The 22,803-nt window shown below is 44.5% G+C and overlaps 1 protein-coding gene across 6 annotated transcripts in view; it reads left to right on the plus strand.

Moving 5' to 3' along the window:
• The first annotated feature begins 3,116 nt into the window (after positions 1–3,116).
• LOC139277295 (glutathione peroxidase 1-like) overlaps positions 3,117–22,803 on the plus strand; it is a 58,300-nt gene continuing 38,613 nt past the window's right edge. For 2 of the 6 annotated variants that reach the window (XM_070895574.1, XM_070895575.1), the window contains exon 1: positions 3,279–3,508. The gene's annotated coding sequence lies outside the window, so the exon portion shown is untranslated. The other 4 variants (XM_070895573.1, XM_070895570.1, XM_070895571.1 and 1 more) reach the window with 4 other exon arrangements.

Below are 22,803 nucleotides of genomic sequence, written 5' to 3' on the forward strand. Positions count from 1 at the left end.
ACTGCTGAACATTTGAGTAGTGGTTACTGCAGCTGGAAATGTCATTTTGGAGTAACTGTTTTGCTTTGAATCTGGACAGCATTGGACCTGCTTCTGACTGTCTGCGGAACTGGAAGACCTGCAAATACTTCCACCCTTGCCCCAAAGAGTGAGCTTCTCAGGAGCAGGTATGGGATTCCCAATGGGCAATCCTAATATGCCATTATGATGGTGGAGTAGGAGGAGATGGAGAGGATGGAGGATTGGAGAAAGGGATAGCATTTAAGAAGGATGCCCCCCAAAATTATTACCTACCTCCAAAAGAACATAGACAATGTGGGTCTTATGAAGACCTTAGTTAGAAGCATTGTATAGGAAGAGTGTGGTTCACAGCAATAGGGGAACTGTGCCAGCTGCTCAAGCCAAGATCACCTGCCCAAACTGCCCTGTCACACCCATATTCAACTTTGATAGCATCGGGTCATTTCAGAGTGGGTGTGTATAATAAAAACCAGGGTTCCATCTGGGCATGTGTTCATCAGGTGACTGACAAAGTTTTAGACAAAGCTGGGGCATTCATCCAGTTTGGCATGACAGCAAGGCATCAGCGAGATAGGGACAGCCTATTTTGGGGTTTGCTGACTTTCCCACAGTCCAGGTTGCTAGATAACATCCATGTTGCTTTGTGAGCTCCCATAGTCTACTCCCTCAATGTTCAGATTGTGTGTGACAAATGCAATGAATCCTGCACTTCAGCATGAAATTTACTGGAAGTTCCCACAATGCAGTCGTTCTTTGGTCCCCGAGCTTTACATGAAAGAAAATAATGTCAATGGATGGTTTGTGAGTAACAAGATGTATTCTCCGTTTCCATACATAATGACTCCTCTAAGAGTTGCAAGAACAACTGCAGCGGAGTACTACAACAAAGCACATGCATCTATCAGAGTCATCTTTGAGAGGACCCTTAAGGAATGATTTACTGCCTTGACAGGTCAAGAGGAACTCTGCAATATGCTCAGTTTATGTGTTATACATAGTTGCCGCTTTCTGTGCCCTGCTCGACTTTCCATCCAAAAAGGCCTGGACATGGCCGTTCCTGTGGAGGTGACTCCCCCGATCAACAGTTCAAGAAGATCCACCAGCAACTTCTTAGGGCAACTAGGGATGGGCAATAAATGCCAGCCTTTTCAGAGACACCCACATCCCGAGAATGAATTAAGAAATGGGTGCGCATAACCCCCTTGGGATTAAGTAGATAAAGTTGTGGAAGCTTGTGACTGTGTGATGCTTCAAATACATGCCACGGTGATTGCGTAGATGTAGACCCACTAACCTGGTGCCAGCACTGTGCTACCAACCTCGCCATCTCCCACGGCTAGAGCAGGGAACCTCCCCAGCAGCTCCATGGCCTGTTTCTCATCGGGAATGAATTATGCGGGGTGTCCCCTCCTATGTCCTGCCTTTCATGAGCACTATGCACAAGTTTCTCCTGCAACAAGATTAAGTGAATTAGGTAAAGGTCAACATGAGTGCTGTCTTCCAAATGGCATCAGACCAGATAATGTGAGATCTAGTGCTATCATCCAATTAATGTGGAAGAGGTGTTAAGATTCTGCATGCAAGTAATTGCTTTTCGGCGAGATGGCAAATGCAGTGTGAAGTGTTAGTTGTACAACTCAATTTTAGAAGGTGAAGAGTGGGCTGGTGCCCAAGGAAGAAAAGGGAGAGTGCGCTATGTGTTACCTCGCCTGTCTTCATCACATAGAATCATACAGCACAGGAGGCCTATCATGCCTGTGCCAACTCTTTGAAAGAGCTATCCAATTAGTCCCACTCCCCTGTTCTTTTCTCATAGCCCTGCAGATATTTCCTTTTCAAACATATAATCCAAATCCTTTTTGAAAGTTATGATTGAATCTGCTTCCACCACCCTTTCAGACAATGCATTCCAGATCATAACAACTAGGTGTGTAAAAGAATTCTCATCTCCTCATTGGTTCTTTTGCCAATTATCTTAAATCTGTGTCCAATCATCCTGCCAATGAAAACAGTTTTCTTCCCAATGGAAACCTCATTGAACTTTTTCTGGGGGCGAGAGTTGGCCAACTCCCTCCAGGTGGCATGAAACACATTTTTCTTTTGCAGATTCTTCCCATGGAGACCCAACAATCTTTCTCTGCTGATCCTCCTCAAAGAGGAAGTGGCTCTCATTTAAATTGTGTGCGCTTCTTTGGCTCCTCTTTCCAATATCCTTGGTTGCTGGTGCCAGATCTTCCAGTAGAAGGCATTCTCGAAAAGGGAGACAAAATCACAGGAACAGCTATGTGACAGTGAACTCAGTGACCCAAACACTTACCTACTCATCTGTTGCATGCTCCCACCCCCAGTCTGCTGTTGCTGCAATCTTCAGCCAGACTTGACATTTGAAAGGTTGCCCTCTCATTCCCTAACACAATAATAATACTGTTTTGCATTGCATTTGAATATTTAAATAAGTTGACGTTGCAAATTATTGCTGATTTGCGCAGCATTGACGGGCACAAATCTTGATTTATTGGCTGAAAATCCGGCACAATTGACCATGTGGAATTTTTGGGGACCCGTCTGTATACGAATTTCAAGGACGTCGAGCCACCAAACTGCATTCAAAACCATTTCTATTTAAGAATTTATGTTGATTTAAACATTACCGCGAAAGCACACACAAGAAAAACTTGCATTTACATAGCGCCTTTCACGAGATCCCAGATGCCCTTTACAGCCAATGAAGTGGGCAGCCAATTTGCGCACAGCTAGCTCCCCACAAAACAGCAACGTGATGATGAGCAGATCACTGTTTTGATTGAAGGGGCGAATTGGTCAATGAGCCAGGGGGCTGACACGACAAGGTGTGAAAAGGCTCACGTTTTCGAGGAGGGGTGAAAAAAGTGGCCATTCTAGGGGGGGGAAATGATTTAATATAAATACAATAATAAACTTTTTTGTCGTTTAAGTTTTGTTTTGACACTGTGACAGTATGGGGGGAGGTTTGCCCGTTACTCACCGGTCCCCTTTTTTGTGTTGCGGTGAATAAATCGCTCGAGCGTTTGAAGCTCCCGACCGCGCGTTTAGTGGGAAATCTGGCGCTCGCGAGCAACGGCAGCGGCGGCACGCGGCCAATCAACGGCTGCCGGGGGCTCGCGGATAAGGCGCGCTCAGCACCAGAGCGGCTGCGGCTCGAGTCCCGGCGTGGCGTCGTTAACAGGTTGTGTGTAAGAGAGAGAGAGAAAGTAAATAAATAAATAAATTAAGTAAGTAAGTGCGAGCAGGACCATCCCATAATTGTGAGCTTTCTTCCTCACCGACGTGGAAAATTATATATATTTTATAACCTCCAACGTGGAATCGGTAAACCGGGGACATTTTACTCGAACTTTCTGCGGCGGCTTGCGGGAGATTGTCGGCCAGTCAGCGGTCTTTCCCACAGTGTTGGTGACACCGAGCGGTCATCAATCGGTGAAGGGGAAGAAAACAACCAGGGGAATGGGTGAGTTTATTTAATTGTCAATGAGACATAAAGTCCAACAAGGGTGAAAAAGTACAGCTCAATGATGAAATGGTCGTCGACCGTGCAGCGTTGACTCTGTTTTTCTCCCCAGTGTTTCCAGCATTTTCTGTTTTTAGTACAAAATCCACCGGTTGTGCTTTTAAAAGCCTCTGGATTGTGGGTGAAGGGGTTCTTTGAAAGGACGAGTTAGGTTAGGAAAGAAAGACTTGCTTGCATTTATATAATGCCTTTCTTGACTAGCAGACGTCCCCAGTGCGCTTTAGAGACAATGAGGTACTCTTTGAAGCATAGCTGCTGTTTGTAATAAGAACATAATAGTGGGATGCTGCAGGGATCAGTGCTGGGACCCCAAATATTTACAATCTATATTAATTACTTGGAAGAAGGGACTGAGTGTAATGTAGCCAAGTTTGCTGACGATACAAAGATGGGAGGAAAAGCAATGTGTGAGGAGGTCACAAAAAATCTGCAAAAGGACATAGGCTAAGTGAGTGGGCAAAAATTTGGCATATGGACTATAATGTTGGAAAGTGTGAGGTCATGTGTGGCAGAAAAAAATTAAAGAGCAAGTTATTATTTAAATGGAGAAAAATTGCAAAGTGCTGCAGTACAGCGGGACCTGAGGGTACTTGTGCATGGAACACAAAGTTAGTATGCAGGTACAGCAAGTGATCAGGAAGGCCAATGGAATCTTGGCCTTTATTGCAAAGGGGATGGAGTATAAAAGCAGGAAAGTCTTGCTACAGTTGTACAGGGTATTGGTGAGGCCGCACCTGGAATACTGCGTGCAGTTTTGGCTTCCATATTTACGAAAGGATATACTTGCTTTGAAGGCAGTTCAGACAAGGTTGATTCTGGGGATGAGGGGGTTGACTTATGAGGAAAGATTGAGTAGGTTGGGCATCTACTCATTGGAATTCAGAAGAATGAGAGGTGATCTTATCGAAACGTAATAAGATTATGAGGGGGCTTGACAAGGTGGATGCAGAGAGGATGTTTCCACTGATGGGGGAGACTAGAACTAGAGGGCATAATCTTAGAATAAAGGGCTGTCCATTTAAATCAGATGAGGAGAAATTTCTTGGGGTTGTAAATCTTGGAATTCGCTGCCTCAGAGAGCTGTGGAAGCTGGGACATTTGAATAAATTTAAGACAGACATAGCCAGTTTCTTTAAACGATAAGGGGTTATGGGGAGCGGGTGGGGAATTGGAGCTGAGTCCATGATCAGATATTGAATGGCGGAGCAGGCTCGAGGGGCCGTATGGTCTACTCCTGTTCCTATTTCTTAAGAACATATCTCTTGATTCCCCTAGATTCCCCAAACCTATCAATCTCAGCCTTGAATATATTGAGACTCAGCATCCACAGCGCTCTGGGGCAGAGAATTCCAAAGATTCACAACCCTCAGAGTGAAGAAATTCTTCCTCATCTCTGTCTTAAATGGCCTTCCCCATATCCTGCGACTATGCACCCTAGTTCATAAGATTATGCCCCCTAGTTATAATCTCCCCTATCATTGAAACATCCTCTCTGCATCTACCTTGCCAAGCCCTCCTCATAATCTTATTACGTTTCGATAAGATCACCTCTCATTCTTCTGAAATCCAATGAGTAGAGGCCTAACCTACTCAACCTTTCCTCATAAGTCAACCCTCTCATCTCTGGAATCAACCTAGTGAACCTTCTCTGAACTGCCTCCAAAGCAAGTATATCCTTTCATAAATATGGAAACCAAACCTGCATGCAGTATTCCAGGTGTGGCCTCACCAATACCCTGTACACCTGTAGCAAGACTTCCCTGCTTTTATACTATTATGATACGCAGCTCCTGTTTGTGAACTTGGGGGGTGCTAGGACCGCCCTCCGGGAGCTGCCTGTCTTTTACAGGGAACTCATCAGGGTCTGGAACAAAGTCTCCACCAAGCGCAGCTCTCCGCCGGCTGGAGTGGCGGCCGTCCTGCAGGAGCCGCTGCTCGGGAATCCGTACCTTCACGACCGAGGTTTTACGTGGCGGTCGGAAGAGAGGGCTGTGGCTGGTAAGGTGACCAGGATCAGGGACCTGCTCGATGGCGGAGGAGCGGGCTGGATGGCGCCAGAAACGCTGGCGCGGCGCCTAAATTCTGCCAACGTCCGCCACGCGGCCGATGCCATCGAGTCGCTAAAAACAGCTCTGGGCCCTGACTCCGTTAGGTGCATCGAGGAGGCTCAAGCACGTGGGGAGATCCCGTCCGAACTGACCCCCCTCCGGACGGAATTCCTCATCGGCGCCAAATCCCGGAACCTCCCTCGGGGGCCGGCGCCTCACAACTTGAGCCGCCTCGGGGAAATCCCCTCCGTGCCTTTCAGTTCCGCGCGGAGGGGTTTCATGTACGGGCTGCTCCTGCACACTCTCAACTTTGCCATCCTCGCCTGCCGTCCGGACACGCCATGGCGTACCATCTTGCCGTCCGGAGGAGGCGGGGGTCCCCGATGGAGGGCACTCTACGCAGGGGTCCTCCCACTATTCGTCGGGGACTTGGCCTGGAGGGTGGTGCACGGAGCAGTGCCGTGCAACAAATTTTTAAGCCGGTTCACGGACTCCCAGGCCGCCTGCAATTTCTGCGGTCTGGAGGAGTCCGTGTTCCATGTTTTTATTGAGTGCACGAGGTTGCAGCCCCTGTTCCATTATTTGAAGGGGCTGCTCCTGAAATTCTGGCTGCACTTCAGTCCCACTCTCCTGATCTTTGGGCACCCTGTGCGGAGGGGAGCGGGTAGGTCCGAAGGCCTCCTCGTAGGACTGCTCCTGGGCACGGCCAAGGGTGCCATCAGCCGGTCCAGGCAGCGGGCGGTCGAGGGGGTCGTTCAACCTGACTGCCTGCCTCTCTTCCGCTCTTACATCCGGTCCAGGGTGTCCTTGGAGATGGAGCACGCGGTGTCCACCGGTACGCTCGCGGCCTTCCGCGAGAGGTGGGCACCGGAGGGACTGGAGTGCATCATCACGCCCGGCAACCAAATTTTAATTTGGTTTTACGTTTTAAAGTTTAATTTGTTTTAATTGCCGGTGTTTTTAGTGTCCCCTTCCCTTTTATAGGGGGCACTGGGGAAAAATTGTGATTTTAGTGCCCAAAAAAAAAACCAAAAAAAAGAAGGAAAAAAAAAAACCCCCAAAAAAAACCAAAAAAAAGAAAAAAAGGGCCTTGTAAATGTCTGGTGTGTCACCCAGGTCGGGTGGCACGGTTTAATGTGTGTTGTTTTGCAGATAAACTCCAAATTTTTTTTTTTTTTTTAAATACTCCATTCCCTTTGCATTAAAGGCCAAGATTCCATTGGCCTTCCTGATCACTTGCTGTACCTGCATACTATCCTTTTGTGTTTTATGCACAAGTACCCCCAGGTCTCGTTGTACTGCAGCACTTTAATAACTTGCTTTTTGATTTTTCCTGCCAAAGTACATGACTTCACACTTTCCAACATTATACTCTATCTGCCAAATTTTTGCCCACTCACTTAGCCTGTCTATGTCCTTTTGCAGATTTTTGTGTTCTCTTCACACGTTGCTTTTCCTCCCATCTTTGTATCGTCAGCAAACTTGGCTACGTTACACTCACTCCCTTCCTCCAAGTCGTTAATATAGATTGTAAATATTTGGGGTCCCAGCACTGATCCCTGCGGTACCCCACTGATTACTGATTGCCAACCCGAGAATGAACCATTTATCCCTACTCTCCTAGACTGGGTCTTGTGTAATGAGAGAGGATTAATTAGCAATCTTGTCGTGCGAGGCCACTTGGGGAAGAGTGACCATAATATGGTAGAATTCTTCATTAAGATGGAGAGTGACACAGTTAATTCAGAGACTACGGTTCTGAACTTAAAAGAAAGGTAACTTCGATGGCATGAGATATGAATTGGCTGGGATAGATTGGCGAATGATACTTAAAGGGTTGATGGTAGATAGACAATGGCAGACATTTAACGATGGACGAACTACAATAATTGTACATCCCTGTCTGTCGTAAAAAATAAAACTGGGAAGGTGGCTCAACCGTGGCTAACGAGGGAAATTAGAGACAATGTTAAATCCAAGGAAGAGGCATATAAATTGTCCAGAAAAAGCAGCAAACCTGAGGACTGGGAGAAATTTAGAATTCAGCAGAGGAGGACTGGGAGAAATTTAGAATTCAGCAGAGGAGGATTAAGGGTTTAATTAGGAGGGGGAAATAGAGTACGAGAGTAAGCTTGCAGGGTATATAAAAACTTCTGTAGATAGGTGAAGAGAAAAAGATTAGTGAAGACTAATGTAGGTCCCTTGCAGTCAGAATCAGGTGAATTCATAATGGGGAACAAGGAAATGACAGACCAATTGAACAAATACTTTGATTCTGTCTTCACCAAGGAAGACACAAATAACATCCCGAAAATACTGGGGGACCGAGGGTCTAGCGAGAAGGGGGAACTGAGGGAAATCTTTATTAGTCAGGAAATGGTGTTGGGGAAATTGATGGGATTGAAGGACGATAGTACTTAAGGAAGTGGCCCTAGAAATAGTAGATGCATTGGTGGTCATTTTCCAACATTCCATGGACTCTGGATCAGTTCCTATGGATTGGAGGGTAGCTAATGTAACCCCACTTTTTTTTTTAAAAAGGAGGGAGAGAGAAAACGGAATTATAGATCGGTTAGCCTGACATTGGTAGTGGGGAAAATGCTGGAATCAATTATTAAAGATGAAATAGCAGCGCATTTGGAAAGCAGTGACAGGATTGGTCCAAGTCAGCATGGATTTATGAAAGGGAAATCATGAGGATGTAATTAGTAGAGTGGACAAGGGAGAACCAGTGGATGCGGTGTATTTAGACTTTCAAAAGGCTTTTGACAAGGTCCCACACGAGCTCAAACAAACAAACAAATAAACAAATAAACAAATAAACAAATAAACAAATAAACAAATAAATAAATAAATAAATAAATAAATAAATAAATAAATAGAGTATGAACACAACATGCTTTTCCCCTCTTTTTCAAACCACAGTCCTTGAGATAGCCAGGTGATGTACTGATACTCTGAGACCGGCGTGGAGCTTGCGGTGTTTGATTGAGGTTTTCGGTTGGGAAACAGAACGGTACCTCTGTTCCATCCTGCTGGTCTGCTGGGATCAGTCTACGAGTGTTCCATCATTGAGCATTAGGTGTGAGGCCTGAACTTTCGCCTGATCTGTTTTGGAGGTGAAAGTGAAAATGCGAGCTTATGACTACGGTTTCGGCGCTTAACTCTGACCCGATCTCTGTTCTTTAGTTGGGGTTTTTGAACGCATCGTTTTGTGTCAGTGTACGACTTCACTTTTCGTTGGCATTCTGAAATCTGGGATGCGAGTGTGGTTATCTTCACACTAGGTTTGCGTGGGGATTTGAGAATGTCCAGTAGCCAGCGATGATTCCATCCAATCATGAGCTCAGCGGGTGTCTTCCCCATTAGCGAGTGCTTTGTCGAACGGTATGTGCGGAGAATAGTTTGAATCGCTTCGTCGAATGTTTGGCCTACTGTGGGGTTGGCTTTCAAACTTTTTGACGCGGTTAAAACGTTCAACACCTCCGTTGCTATGAGAATTGTACCGAGCAGTAAGGCAATGCTCGATAGCATGACAAATGAGGAAATCCGCGAATTGATCGGACACAAACTGTGGTCCATTGTCAGTGATTATGACAATGGCGGTGCCTGATGCACCTCGTGAAAATACGTTGCAGAATAGTGACGATTGTTGATGAGGTCACTGAACTTGTAGTGATTTCTGGCCATTTGGAATGCATGTCATTACTACAATAAGGAAATGCTGGTGCTGTGGAGTTGCTTCAACTGGAGCGAAGATCTCCAACTGAAGTTGTTGCCATGGTCTTTGTAGCCATGGTTTGGGCTTCATTGGCGTTGGTCGGATGTTTGTGGCCTTTTCGCTAAGACTGTATGCTTCGCAGTGTGAGACAAACTCCTCGATGTGAGTGTCAATCCCAGGCTACCAAACTGAATCTCACCATCTCTGCTTCATGCGGACAATGCCAGGGTGTCCATCGTGTGCCAATGAGAGAACGCACTGTTAGAACAGTAATTCCCAAGTTGCTTCATCACCATGAGCTAGGCAGCCATAGTTCCAAACGGAAAATTCATTGCGAAGTCCATGGAATGTTTTCAGCTCTTCTGGAATTTGCTTAGGCCACTCCGTCTGTAGAAGCGGTGGAGTGTAGCATCACTGTGGTTCGGTTTTGAGTTCGTCGCAGGAAACGAGGTTTCTGATGGACTGAGCGATGATCGACGTGACATATGTATCGTAATCTGACAGGTGTCGAGCGGCTGGGCATGTTATCTACGTGGTTGCGACTGCCAGCAATGTCCTATGCATCAAAGTTATACTGATGAAGGCGATCTGACCATCGGCTGATTCGTAGTGGTCTGTGCCCAGATCCAGTTGTAGCAAGTAGCGTAGTTAGCGCTTGGTGATTCGTACGGAGTGTAAATTTCCTGCCATAGAGGTAGATTTGCTAGCATTCACATGCGTAGATGCAAACAAGTGCTTCACGTTCCCCTGTAGAGTATTTATGTTCTGCAGACGAGAGCTTGTGAGAGGCGAAGGTGACTGGGCGTTCCAGGCCGTCAATCCATTGCGAGAGCACAGCACCCATGGCGGTACCTGATGCATCCGTGGTGACGTATGTAGTGGCATTTGGATCAAAGTGCGAGGATAGGGGATGTGATTTTTTTTTTCCTTAAGCTTTCTGAGCCTGGGAATCTGTCTATTCCCAAGGGACGACCTCGCATAGCAACTTGCAAAATGGTTCGGCAATGTGCGTGTAGTGCGGGATGAACTTCAGATAGTTGCATGTGCCGACGAATGAAGAAAGTTCTTTTGACGTTGGCAACGTCCTGTATTTGCTGGATCATGTCAATGTTGTCCAGCATCGGCTTGACACCTTGTGCTGTGACTCTATAGCCCAGAAAGTTTATTTCTCCAGCAGCGAATGTGCGCATCGGCATTAAGTGTCATGTTATGTGTTGCAAGTCTAGCCATAACTGCGTGAAGTCGCTGGTCATGTTCTTCCATTGTCCATCCATGGACGTCTATGTTGTCAAGCAGATTGAGGGCTCCCTCTATGCCTGCTAGCATAGTAGTGACAATCTTCTGAAATGCACCTGGTGCAGAAGATAGTCCGTTGGGCATGCGTCGATACTGATACAGACCATCATGTATCGTGAATGCCGTGAGTGGTTTGCTGTCCTCCGCTAGGGGTATTTGCAGGTAACTGTTTCGTAAAGACTATTGAGCTGTGGAATTCTGAAGACAGTTCGTCAATGGTAGGAAGAGGGAATTTGTTGGGGATGATGGCCTTGTTGATCTCTTTCAGGTCAATGCATAGGCGGATCTCCCCATTTTTAGCCAAGCAAGGACTAAGTTCGAGATCCAGAGTGAGGAGTCGATGCTCTCAATGATTCCCTGAGATTCGAGTTGCGTTAATTCTGCGGATACTTGGTTGCGAACCACGAATGGGAGACGGCGAAGTCGCTGCGTAACCGTTTTGATGGAAGGGTCAACACGGGGATGATGGCAGAATTTTGTTGACCCTCCAAACCCTGTGAAGATTGAGGGATACTGCTTGTCAAAGTCTACTGTGTACACAGGTGTGTCGGTTGTGTCGTAAACTTTGAACCCAAGCTTGTCAAAAAGGTCAAAACCCATGAGGCTTTGTCCCTTCGATACATATAAGGAAAAGTTCTCCAATGTTATGTCATTGGGATCATATCTGTCCTGATATACTACAAGTATTTCAATTTTGGAGTCTGAGTACACATGTAGAATGGAAGTTGCGGGCTGCAGTTGACAGTGCGTGAAGTGGGTTTTGTACACAGCCTCACTCAAAATGGAGACTTTGGCTCCAAGGTTTTGTATCAGTCTTTATGGTCGACGACACTAACAATATTCCAACAGTGGATAATCAAGGGGCTATGGAGGTGGGGGGAGGAACTTGAAACAAGCACAATCACGAAGGAGGTGGTACTCAGTAAGATAATGGGACTAAAGGCAGATAAATCCCCAGGATCTGATGGCTTACATCCTAGGCTCTTAAGAGAAGTAGCGGCAGGGATTGTGGATGCATTGATTGTAATTTACCAAAATTCCCTGGATTCTGGGGCGGTCCCAGCAGATTGGAAACTACAAATATAATGCCCCTATTTAAAAAAGGAGGCAGATAAAAAGCAGGAAACTATAGACCAGTTAGCCTAACATCTGTGGTTGGGAAAATGTTGGAGTCCATTATTAAAGAAGCAGTGGCAAGACATTTGGAAAAGCAAAATTCGGTCAGGCAGAGTCAGCATGGATTTATGAAGGGGAAGTCATGTTTGACAAATTTTCTGGAATTCTTTGAGGTTGTAATGAACAGGGTGGATAAATGGGAACCAGTGGATGTGGTGTATTTGGACTTCCAGAAGACATTTGACAAGCTGCCACCTAAAAGGTTACTGCACAAGGTAAACGTTCACAGGGTTGGGGGTAATATATTAGCACGGATAGAGGTTTGGCTAACTAACAGAAAACAGAGAGTCGGGATAAAAGGTTCATTCTCTGGTTGGCAATCAGTAACTGGTGGCATGCCGCAGGGATCAGTGCGGGGACCTCAACTATTTACAATCTATATTAACGACTTGGATGAAGAGACCGAGTGTAACGTCGCCAAGTTTGCTGACGATACAAAGATGGGAGGAAAAGCAATGTGTGAGGAGGACACAGAAAATCTGGAAAAGGACATAGACAGGCTAAGTGAGTGGGCAAAAATTTGGCAGATGGAGTATAATGTTAGAAAGTGTGAGGTCATGCACTTTGGCAGAAAAAAATCAAAGAGCAAGTTATTATTTAAATGGAGAAAGATTGCAAAGTGCTGCAGTACAGCGGGATCTGGGGGTACTTGTGCATGATACACAAAAGGATAGTGTGCAGGTACAGCAAGTGATGAGGAAGGCCAATGGAATCTTGGCCTTTATTGCAAAGGGGATGGAGTATAAAAAAAGGAAGTCTTGCTACAGCTATGCAGGGTATTGGTGAGGCCAGACCTGGAATACTGCGTGCAGTTTCCATATTTACAAAAGGATATACTTGCTTTGGAGGCAGTTCAGTGAAGGTTCACTAGGTTGATTCCGGAGATGAGGGGATTGACTTATGAGGAAAGGTTGAGTAGGTTAGGCCTCTACGAATTGGAATTCAGAAGAATGAGAGGTGATCTTATCAAAACGTATAAGATTATGAGGGGGCTTGACCAGATGGAAGCAGAGAGGATGTTTCCACTGATGGGGGAGATTAGAACTAGAGGGCATAATCTTAGAATAAGGGGCCACCCATTTAAAACTGAGACGAGGAGAAATTTCTTCTCTGAGGGTTGTAAATCTGTGGAATTCGCTGCCTCAGAGAGCTGTGGAAGTTGGGACATTGAATAAATTTAAGACAGAAATAGACAGTTTCTTAAACGATAAGGGGTTATGGGGAGCAGGCAGGGAAGTGGCGCTGAGCCCATGATCAGATCAGCCATGATCTTATTGAATGGCGGAGCAGGCTCGAGAGGCCGTATGGCCTACTCCTGCTCCTATTTCTTATGTTCTTATGTTTTTATGTCAATGAGGAGGCAGCAGGGCGTGCTGTCAACGTTTACCTCACAGTCCTTGAATTTGCCCGAACCAATGTGCGAAATGTCACTAACGGTGTAAACCATACTGGGTTCATCACTATCGGGGTTATTCACATGTCGAATATGCTGCAATGAGTGACAGACACTAGCAAAATAGTTCATTTTACCACATGCAGAGCATTTCTTCTCATGTGCAGGGCAGTTAGGACTCTTTGCTGAGTGTGATTTGTCCCCACCGTTAAAGCAGTGGAAGTTAAGCCCGCGATCAGTAGTGGGTGGCTTATTACTAGCCCTGGGTCTCTGCTGTGATTTCTGCTTTGGACGAACGCCTTGCACAAGGTGCAGTCTACTACGCAGGGGATATGATCGCTTTTGAATTGGAAAGCGCTGATTCGATTTGGATGGCCAAATTAGTTGCTTTGTCTAATGTCAATTTTGCAAGTGTTTCCGTATACAGGGGATTGTTTTCTCAATCATTTGATCCCTAATCATTTCCTCTAAGTGCTCCAAAGTTACATGTAGCAGCCAGATCAGTGAACGAAAGATGTACTGTTTGGTTCACTGTTCCCTTTCCTCCTTTGATGGAATTGGAATCTCTTCATCACGATACTTTTCTTACACCCAAAATAGTCCTCGAGGGCGCTTACTGTTTTGTCGTAGGACTCTGTCTTCGATTTGGCCAAAGATGCATTGGCCGTGGGTGCCGAGGCAGTGGATGATGTAATGTCTGTGAGCTTGTAATGTTTGTAGCTCCACACAGTGGATGTGGACATATTGTGTACTGCAACTACAGAATTAATAATAAACAGAACCAGGCATGTTCCGGAGGCTTCCAACAGAGCTGCCTGCCATGTTAGAAGCTGTGTGTGTGCTGTGCTCTGTGAATATATCACATTTGGTGATGAGATGGGATTTTTTGGATGATTTTAAAGCTGAAATTTTGTTGAAGGATTCAGCCAGCCAACAGAGACTTTGGAAGCTTCTGTCTTTGGAAAAAAGCTACGAAATCCGAGGTAAAATACAGCACACTGTGAACAGCGAGAATTTAAAATGACAGGTGTAATGGGACATTTGGGTGAATATAGACATGACCGAGAACGTTTTAAAGCGTATGTGGATCGGCTAGAAATGTATTTCACTGCAAATAACATAATTGAAGTTCCAGAATCAGGCAATATTGGAATGTAAGAGAGCTATCTTCTTATCTGAGGTGGATCCGGCATTGTACGAAACCCTTGTAAATCTGCTTGTGCCTGACGAGCCAAAGGACACAACGCTTAGAGATTTTAATGAAGCTGGAGCAGCACTATAACCCCAAACCGTTAGAAATTGCTGAAAGCTATCGATTCGGGATACGGAATCAAAAGGCTGATGAAAGTATTAGTGATTACATCGTAGCATTAAAAAAGCTAAGTATTCACTGTAATTTTGGAAACTTTCAAAACCGAGCATTGCTGGACCGTTTTGTTTGTGGGGTGAAAAATGATGCGCTCAGAAGAAAGTTATTGACAATGGACGACTTGACTTTTGAGATTGCTTGTCAGACAGCGAGGTCGATGGGCATGGCCGAACAATATTCCCGAGAATTTCCTAATGATTACGGTCGTCAGTCAACCAAGGTAAATCGCCTGCAGGTTTAAAGTAAAAGGCGGTGGGGGCCCAAAGTCTCAGAAACTGGAAATTCTAAAGGAGCGTCGAAGTCGTGCTATCGGTGCCTGGGACAACACATTGCCTTCATGTATGGACAACTTTGAGCAGAGTGTTTCTTCTGCAGAAAGACTGGGTATCTTGTGAAGGCATGCCGAATGAAGGGTAAATCAGCGTTCAAAGCTATGAGTCCAGCGTTCAAAGCTATGAGTAGAAATCCCAAGAGCCTACATAGCATGGAAGAATAACAGGACGTGGAGATGTTAGAGTTACACGTCATCAGGAGCACGAGGTTAACGGACAGCGATTCGGAAAGCATCAAAATCCACATAGATGTTGCGGGATTCAAGATACCAATGGAAATTGACACAGGTGCATCGTGAGTGTAGTACCGGAGTCGCTATACCTCGACAAATTGCATGATTTCCCATTGGAGAAATCCAAGATAGAGCTGCGAGGCTATTCGGGAGAGAAAATTCCTGTGGTAGGTCGTATCACCGTACCGGTGAAATATAAGGATCAATTTCAGAACTTGACTCTAATAGTGAAAGGACGAGCCTGCCTTACTAGGAAGAAATTGGTTGAGATCACTGAAGCTGGATTGGAATGAGATTTTCCATGTGGAAGCGAGATTTGCATCAACGGATGATATCAAGACGTATCTGAAGGTGTTCTGCGAAATGGACAGTCCGATCCAAGGCTTCAAGGCGAGTGTCAGGGTACAGAAGGACGCTAGATCGGTTTACTACAAGCCACGTTCCATACCATATGCACTCTCGGAGAAAATTGAGCAAGAACTCAAAAGACTAGAGACTGAACATTATTTTTAAGATAGATCGATGTAATTGGGCTACACATTGTTGTTGTACCTAAGTCCGATGGTAAGGCAAGATTGTGTGGTGATAAAGTAACCATAAACCAGGTTCTAGAGGGTAATGTCCCCAATACATTGCCGAATATAGAAGATTTGTTCACAACACTGACAGGTGGTCAGATTTTCTCAAAACTGGATCTTACGAATGCCTACTTACACTTGAACTAGATGAGTCCAAGTCATGTTTGACTAAATACTCATCTAGGCCTATATCAATTTAATAGGCTACCGTTTGGAGTGTCTTCCACCCTGCCATATTCCAAGGGGTGATGAACCAGATTTTGCAAGGTCTTGAAGGGGTAGTATGTTATTTGGATGACATACTAATTTCAACACCACATAGGCAAATTCATAATAACATATTGAATGAAGTCCTCAAACGGCTAGAGAAGCACAGAGTACGAGTGCTCGTAAGTGTGAGTTATTTCAAAACTCAGTAGAGTATTTAGGGTACAGAGTAGACAAAGATGGTTTACATCCAACCATGGGAAAGCTGGATGCAATCAGGAATGTCACTGAACTTCGTTCATTCTTGGGTCTTTTGAACTATTATGGGAAGTTCCTACCAAATTTGGCTACAGTATTACAACCACTGAATTAACTTTTTGAAAAAACAGATCCATTGGAAGTGGTGAAAAGAATGCGATGCAGCATTCAAGGAGTGTAAAAGCAAATTGGTAGAGAGCACCATGTTAGTTCACTATGACATATCTAAGGAGATTAAGCTAGCATGTGATGCCTCTCTGTATGGAGTTGGGGTAGTGATCTCTCGTATATCATGTAGTGGGGAGGAGAGACCAATTGCTTTTGCTTCACGCACTCGCAGTGCCAGTGAGAGTAATTATGCGCAAATTGAAAGGGAAGCTTTGGCATTAATTTTTGGGGTCAAGAAGTTCCACAAATACTTGTATGGTCGTAAGTTTACCATTGTTACGGACCATAAGCCCCTAACAGCAAACCTCCATCCAAAGTCCCCAGTTCCAACATTAGCTGCAGCCTGAATGCAGAGATGGGCGTTGATTTTTGTCAGCATTTACATATGATATTGAATACAGACGATCAGCTGATGCAATGTTTAGATTGCCTTCCACATCACAAGTTACACCCGATAGGGAAGAAGTGTTTTATTTTTCATACATTGATGAACTGCCAGTCACAGCTGAAGAGATTGGTAGAGCAACCAAATGTGACCCAGTGATGTCAAAGGTGTATGATTATATTGCAAATGGATGGCCAAACCAGGTATCAGACAAAGATATTCATCCATTCTTCATTCGAAGAAATGAATTATCAGTCGATAAAGATTGTATCATGTGGGGTGCAAGAGTGGTTATAGCAAATAAATTCGGGTCCAAATTATTAGATCTCCATGACCAGTATCTGGGAATGTGTTTGACCAAGAGTTTTGCACGCAGTTATTTATGGTGGCCAGGTCTTGATTAAAAATATAGAGTACATCGTGAGTCAGTGTATGACATGTCAATCGGTAAGCAAGCAACCACCATCAGTACCATTACAGTCATGGAAATGGCCTCCTAGGGTGTGACAAAGGCTACATATTGATTTTGCTGAGTTAGAAGGACAACAATTGTTGTGATAGCCATTCGAAGTGGGTTGAGGTGTTTCCAATGTGGAAAATAACAAGTGAAACATTGGACATTTTGAGAAGTTTATTTTCTTCATTTGGCCTCCCTGAAGAACTTGTTTTGGATAATGGACCACAATTTCATTCAGAAGAATTTGCACAGTTCATGAGCAAAAATGGTGTGAAACATACCAAGGTTCCACCATACCACCCTGCTTCAAATGGTGCAGCAGAGCGCACTGTACAAATTGTAAAACGTGCCCTCATAAAACAAATGTTAGATCCAAATCCAAAGAAACGACAGTTGGCATTGAATCACAAATTGGCGAATTTTCTAATTACATATCGTAATACTCCTCATACAACTACTGGTAGAACACCAGCAGAGTTGTTTCTCAAACAACAGCCACCAACCAGATTTTCATTGTTAAAACCAAATTTGGCACAGTCTGTAGAAGAGACACAATTAAGACAAAGAGAATCATGATCGAGGTACAGTAAAAAAGAGAAGTGTGAAATTAAACCAGAAGGTGAGAGTGAAGAACCATCACCATAAATGGTTAAAGTGGTTATCAGGAAGAGTGGTGAAGATATTTGGTAAAGGTGTTTGATAATGGACAGGTTAGGTTTGTTCATATTGATATTTTACCTACAGACATGGAAGGCGTTGAAGGTGGGAATGATTCAATTATTTCATGACTCATCAGATAGTTTTGATACTCCAGTAGCAAATCCTAAATCCAATGTACTGGAAACAAATCCAGGAGAGAATCAGAATGAAAGTCTGAGTCCGAGTCAGGAAAACAAAGCCTGAAGTTAATGAGTTCAAATGAAAATCAAGGAAATTCCGTGGAGGAAAACATTCCTCAGGATGAGCCTCGAATGAATGTGAAATCGACACCATGTTTGGAAGGTTCTATTCGAGAGCGAAGGTATCCTCTTCGAAACAGAAAACAAGTGGTAAAGTTAAATTTGTAAATATGGAAAAAAAATAAGTCTATATCCTGTGTTATGTATAAAAATGAAAATTATGTATGATATAATAACTTCTTCATTTAAGGAGGGAGAAGTGTAATGTCTGTGAGCTTGTGATGTTTGTAGCTCCACACTGTGGATGTGGACGTATTGTGTACTGCAACTACAGAGTTAATAAGAAACAGAACCAGGCATGTTCTGGAGGCTTCCGACAGAGCTGCCTGCCATGTTAGAAGCTGTGTGTGTGTGCTGTGCTCTGTGAATATATCACAGATAAGTATTGCACGGCGGTAAGCTGGTCACAGTCTAACTCACTCGCCGTGATGTAGGTAGAAAAACTTTTTATCCATCTTGGCCACAGAATTGGAGGGTCCCCGGTTGTGGAGAGGAAAGACGGGAGTGGGGGAGGGTAGGGAGGTTAATTTGCATCATCCTCGTTGCCAAATTATGTTGTGTACGTGTAAATAACTGACAAACTGAGCGAGGAGAAAAGTAACTTAAGCAGAGTGCTTTATACAACCCAAAATGGAGTCTCCAACCAGAATGAATACAGCAGTTGTGAATAGCTCCCGCAGGGTCCTAATGCCCATTCAGTGAACTGTAACAAATAAATAGAGTATGAACAAAACAACTTCCCTATACAACTTCTGAGTCAACGAATGATTCAGGCTTTCTGTACCAATGGCTCAGGCTGTCTGTACCAATGTCTACTCTGCTGTTTAACCACTCCGGTCATAACTACAAAGCAAGCATGATTCTGACAATCACGTGGCTGTTGTAACACTGCTGAGAAATATACTCGTCAGTTTCTGGAAATAAAAAGCTGGTTCTACAACTCAAGTCTACTTGTCCTGAATTGAATAGCCGAACTCAAGTGCAAATTATTATTGTTATTAATGTAGCACCTCTAACATAGAAAATGTACCAGGGCACTTTACATTGGAGCATTTAAAAAAAAAAGGAAAGGACAATGAATCGTGGTGCAAGATTTAGGAGCAGTGATTGGAAGTTTGGTCGAAAAGATTGGCTTTAGTGAGATTTTTAAAACCTGTCTCTCCACATCTATTTTCAGAGGGGGTTAGGGAACGAACATAGCTACAGAGCATAGCCAAGGCCTCTGAAGGCTCTCGTGTTGCAGGTAGTGGGGATGAACAGAAGACTCGAGTTGGAAGACTGCAAGGTTTAGGAGAGGATGCACGGCTGAGTAGGTTGCAGAGATTGGCTGAAGCAAGGCTTTAGAGGAATTTGAAGATGAGAATCAGGATTTTAAATTCAACATGTTGAACGGGAGTTAGCCAATGTGGATCAACAAGGGTTAATGTGACTGAGTGTGGGACAGGTTAAGAGCAGCTGAATTTTCCTTAATTTGGAGTTTCTGATGGGTTAACGATGGGAGACTACATAAGAATGAGTAGGCCACTCGAGCCTGCTCCGCCATTCAATATCATGGTTGATCTACCTCGACTACACTTTCCTGCACTATCCCCATATTCCTTGATTCCCTTAATATTCAAAAATCTACCAATCTGTCTTGAATATACTTGGTAGCACACTCAACTCGGAGTCAGAAGGTTGTGTGTTCAAGTCCCATTCCAGACTTGACCACAAAAAATCTAGGCTGACATTCCAGTGCAGTGCTGAGGGAGCGCACTGTCAGAAGTGCCGTCTTTCGGACGAGACGTTAAACCAATGTCTGCTCTTTCAAGTGAACGTAAAAGATCCCATGGCACTATTTCGAAGAGCAGGAGAGTTATCCCTGGTGTCCTGGCCAATATTTATCCCTCAATCAACATAATGACCAGATAATTTGCTTTTGTTATCACATTGCTGTTTGTTGGAGCTTGCTTGTGTGCAAATTGGCTGCCGTGTTTCCCACATTACAACAGTGACTACACTCCAAATGTACTTCATTGGCTGTAAAGTGCTTTGAGACATCCGGTGGTCATGAAAGGCATTCTATAAACCCCCCACCCCGTGTGAACACTTCCTCGGCAGGGGCCCTCCCTTCTCACCCCCCCCCCCCCCCGCAGCCATTGCCCAAACATCCCCTTGGCAGGTCCCCCCTCCGAACACCCCTTTGGTGGGGCCAGCCTGCCCGATAGCCTCCTCGGCAGGGCCCCACCCAACACAAACACCACCTCAATGGGCCCTGGCGGCCCACCCGACAACATCCTTGGTGGGGCCGGCCTCACGACGACCTCCTCAGCGAGGCCCGAACAGCTCCTCGGCAGGTACCCCCCTTCCCCCCTTTCTGACGTTCAGAAATTCGGAAATACCCAAACCTGGGCTCGGGTGTTTCCGGATTCGTGACTTTAGAAAGACGTTCCAAGTCTGGAAAAATGCGAAATCCGGAACGGCCTCGGTCCCGAGGATTCCGGATTTGGGATGCTGCACCTGTATTCAAATCTATTGTAATAAAGGCCAATATACCATTTGCTTTCTTAATTGAATGGTGTACCTGCATGTTAACTTTGTGATTCGTGTATAAGGACACCCAGGTCCCTCTGAACACCAACATTTCCCAATCCTCTCTGTTTATATAAAAAAAATACCCAATTTTTCTATTTTTCCTACCAAAGTGGATAACTTCACATTTCTCCACATTATATTCCATTTGTCATGTTTTTGCCAATCACTTTGCTTGTCTATATCCCCTTGAAGTCTCTTTGCATCCTTTTCACAACTTACATTTGCACCTAGTTTGATACAGAAAACTTGGATATATTACAGTTGATCCCCTCAACCAAATCATTGATAGAGACTGTGAATAGTTGAGCACTGATCCTTGCGGTACCCCACTAGTTATAGTCTGCTAATCTGAAAATGACCCGTTTATTCCTACTCTGTCTTCTTTCTGTCCATTAACCAATCCTCATGCTAGTACCCCCAATCCCATGAGCCCTAATTATGTTTAAACCTCTTGTCTGGCACCTTATTGAATGTCTTCCTGAAAAATCCAAATACACCAGATCTACTGGTTTCCCCCTTATCTTTTCTAGTTACAGCCTCAAAAAATATAATAGATTCGTCAAACATGATTTCCCTTTCGTAAATCCGTGTTGACTCTGCCCAATCCTAAGTGCCCTGTTACCACATCCTTAATAATAGATTCTAGCATTTTCCATTGCAGTAAAGATTGCAAATGTGTGGTACATTGATGGAATTGACCGGTAACGTTGAACACAAGAGCATATCTACTGTAGATCCATAAATATATAATTGGTAAGGTAGGATCAACAACAACAAATTTTCATTTACATAGTACCTAGTAAAATATTGTAGGGGCAGAGGTGGCTGATGTGCATTAGAAAATGATTTTTTAAATTCAAACTTTGCTGTTTGGGAGACTGGATGAATAAGTTGTTTGTACTTCACCTATTGGGTTCAGACCGATGCAATGAAAGTCTAGTGGCCTAGAAATTCAGTAGTGCCATGCTGTACTGCAGGTGCAAAACTAAGCATCCAATATGGGGGTAGTATGAGTTCATTACATGTTTGAAGTGCACAGTCCACTCTATGGGTAAAGGCAGAAAGAGGCATTCAAAGCCTGCGCTTGAAACAGATGTAAGAACATGAGAACATAAGAAATGGGAGCAGATGGCCTACTCAAGTTTGCTCTGCCATTCAATAAGATCATGGCTGATCTGATATTGGCCTCAACTCCACTTTCCTGCCCCCTCCACATAACTCTTGACTCCCTTATCTTTCAAACATCTATCTAGCTCCACCTTAAATATATTAAATGACTCAGCCTCCACAGCTCTCTGGGGTAGAGAATTCCAAAGATTCACCACCCTCTCAGAAGAAATTCTTCCTCATTTCTGTTTTAAATGGGCGACCCCTTATTCTGAGACGATGCCCCCTAGTTCTAGATTCCCCCACGAGAGGAAACATCCTCCATGCATCTACCTTGTCAAGCCCCATCAGAATCATATATGTTTCAATAAGATCACCACTCAGTCTTCTAAACTCCAATGAGTATAGGCTCAACCTTTCTTATGACTACTCCTTCAAGTCAAGAATCCACCCGTGAACTTTCATTGAACTGCCTCCAATGCAAGTATATCCCTCCTTTAAACAGGGAGACCGGTACTCTATGCAGTACTCCAGGTGTGGTCTCACCAACGCCCTGTACCGTTGTAGCAGGACTTCCTTACTTTTATATATCCATCCCCCTTGCAATAAAAGCCAACATTCCATTTGCATTCCTAATTACTTGCTGTACCTGCATGCTAACTTTTTGAGTTTCATGTACATGGACCCTGAGATCCCTCTGTACTTTGTAATCTCTCCCCCATTTAAATAATTTTATTTTTTTATTTTTCCTACCAAAGTGGATAACTCACATTTTCCCACATTATACTCCATCTGCCAAATTTTTTCCCACTCACTTAGCCTATCTATATCTATAGGGGAAGGGAGGAGGAGGAGGAGGGGGATAGGGGAAGGGAGGAGGAGGAGGAGGGGGATAGGGGAAGGGAGGGAGGAGGAGGAGGAGGAGGAGGAGGAGGAGGGGGGATAGGGGGATAGGGGAAGGAGGAGGGGGAAAG

Source organism: Pristiophorus japonicus, chromosome 12 (assembly GCF_044704955.1).
Source record: "Pristiophorus japonicus isolate sPriJap1 chromosome 12, sPriJap1.hap1, whole genome shotgun sequence".
Lineage (NCBI taxonomy): Eukaryota > Metazoa > Chordata > Chondrichthyes > Pristiophoridae > Pristiophorus > Pristiophorus japonicus.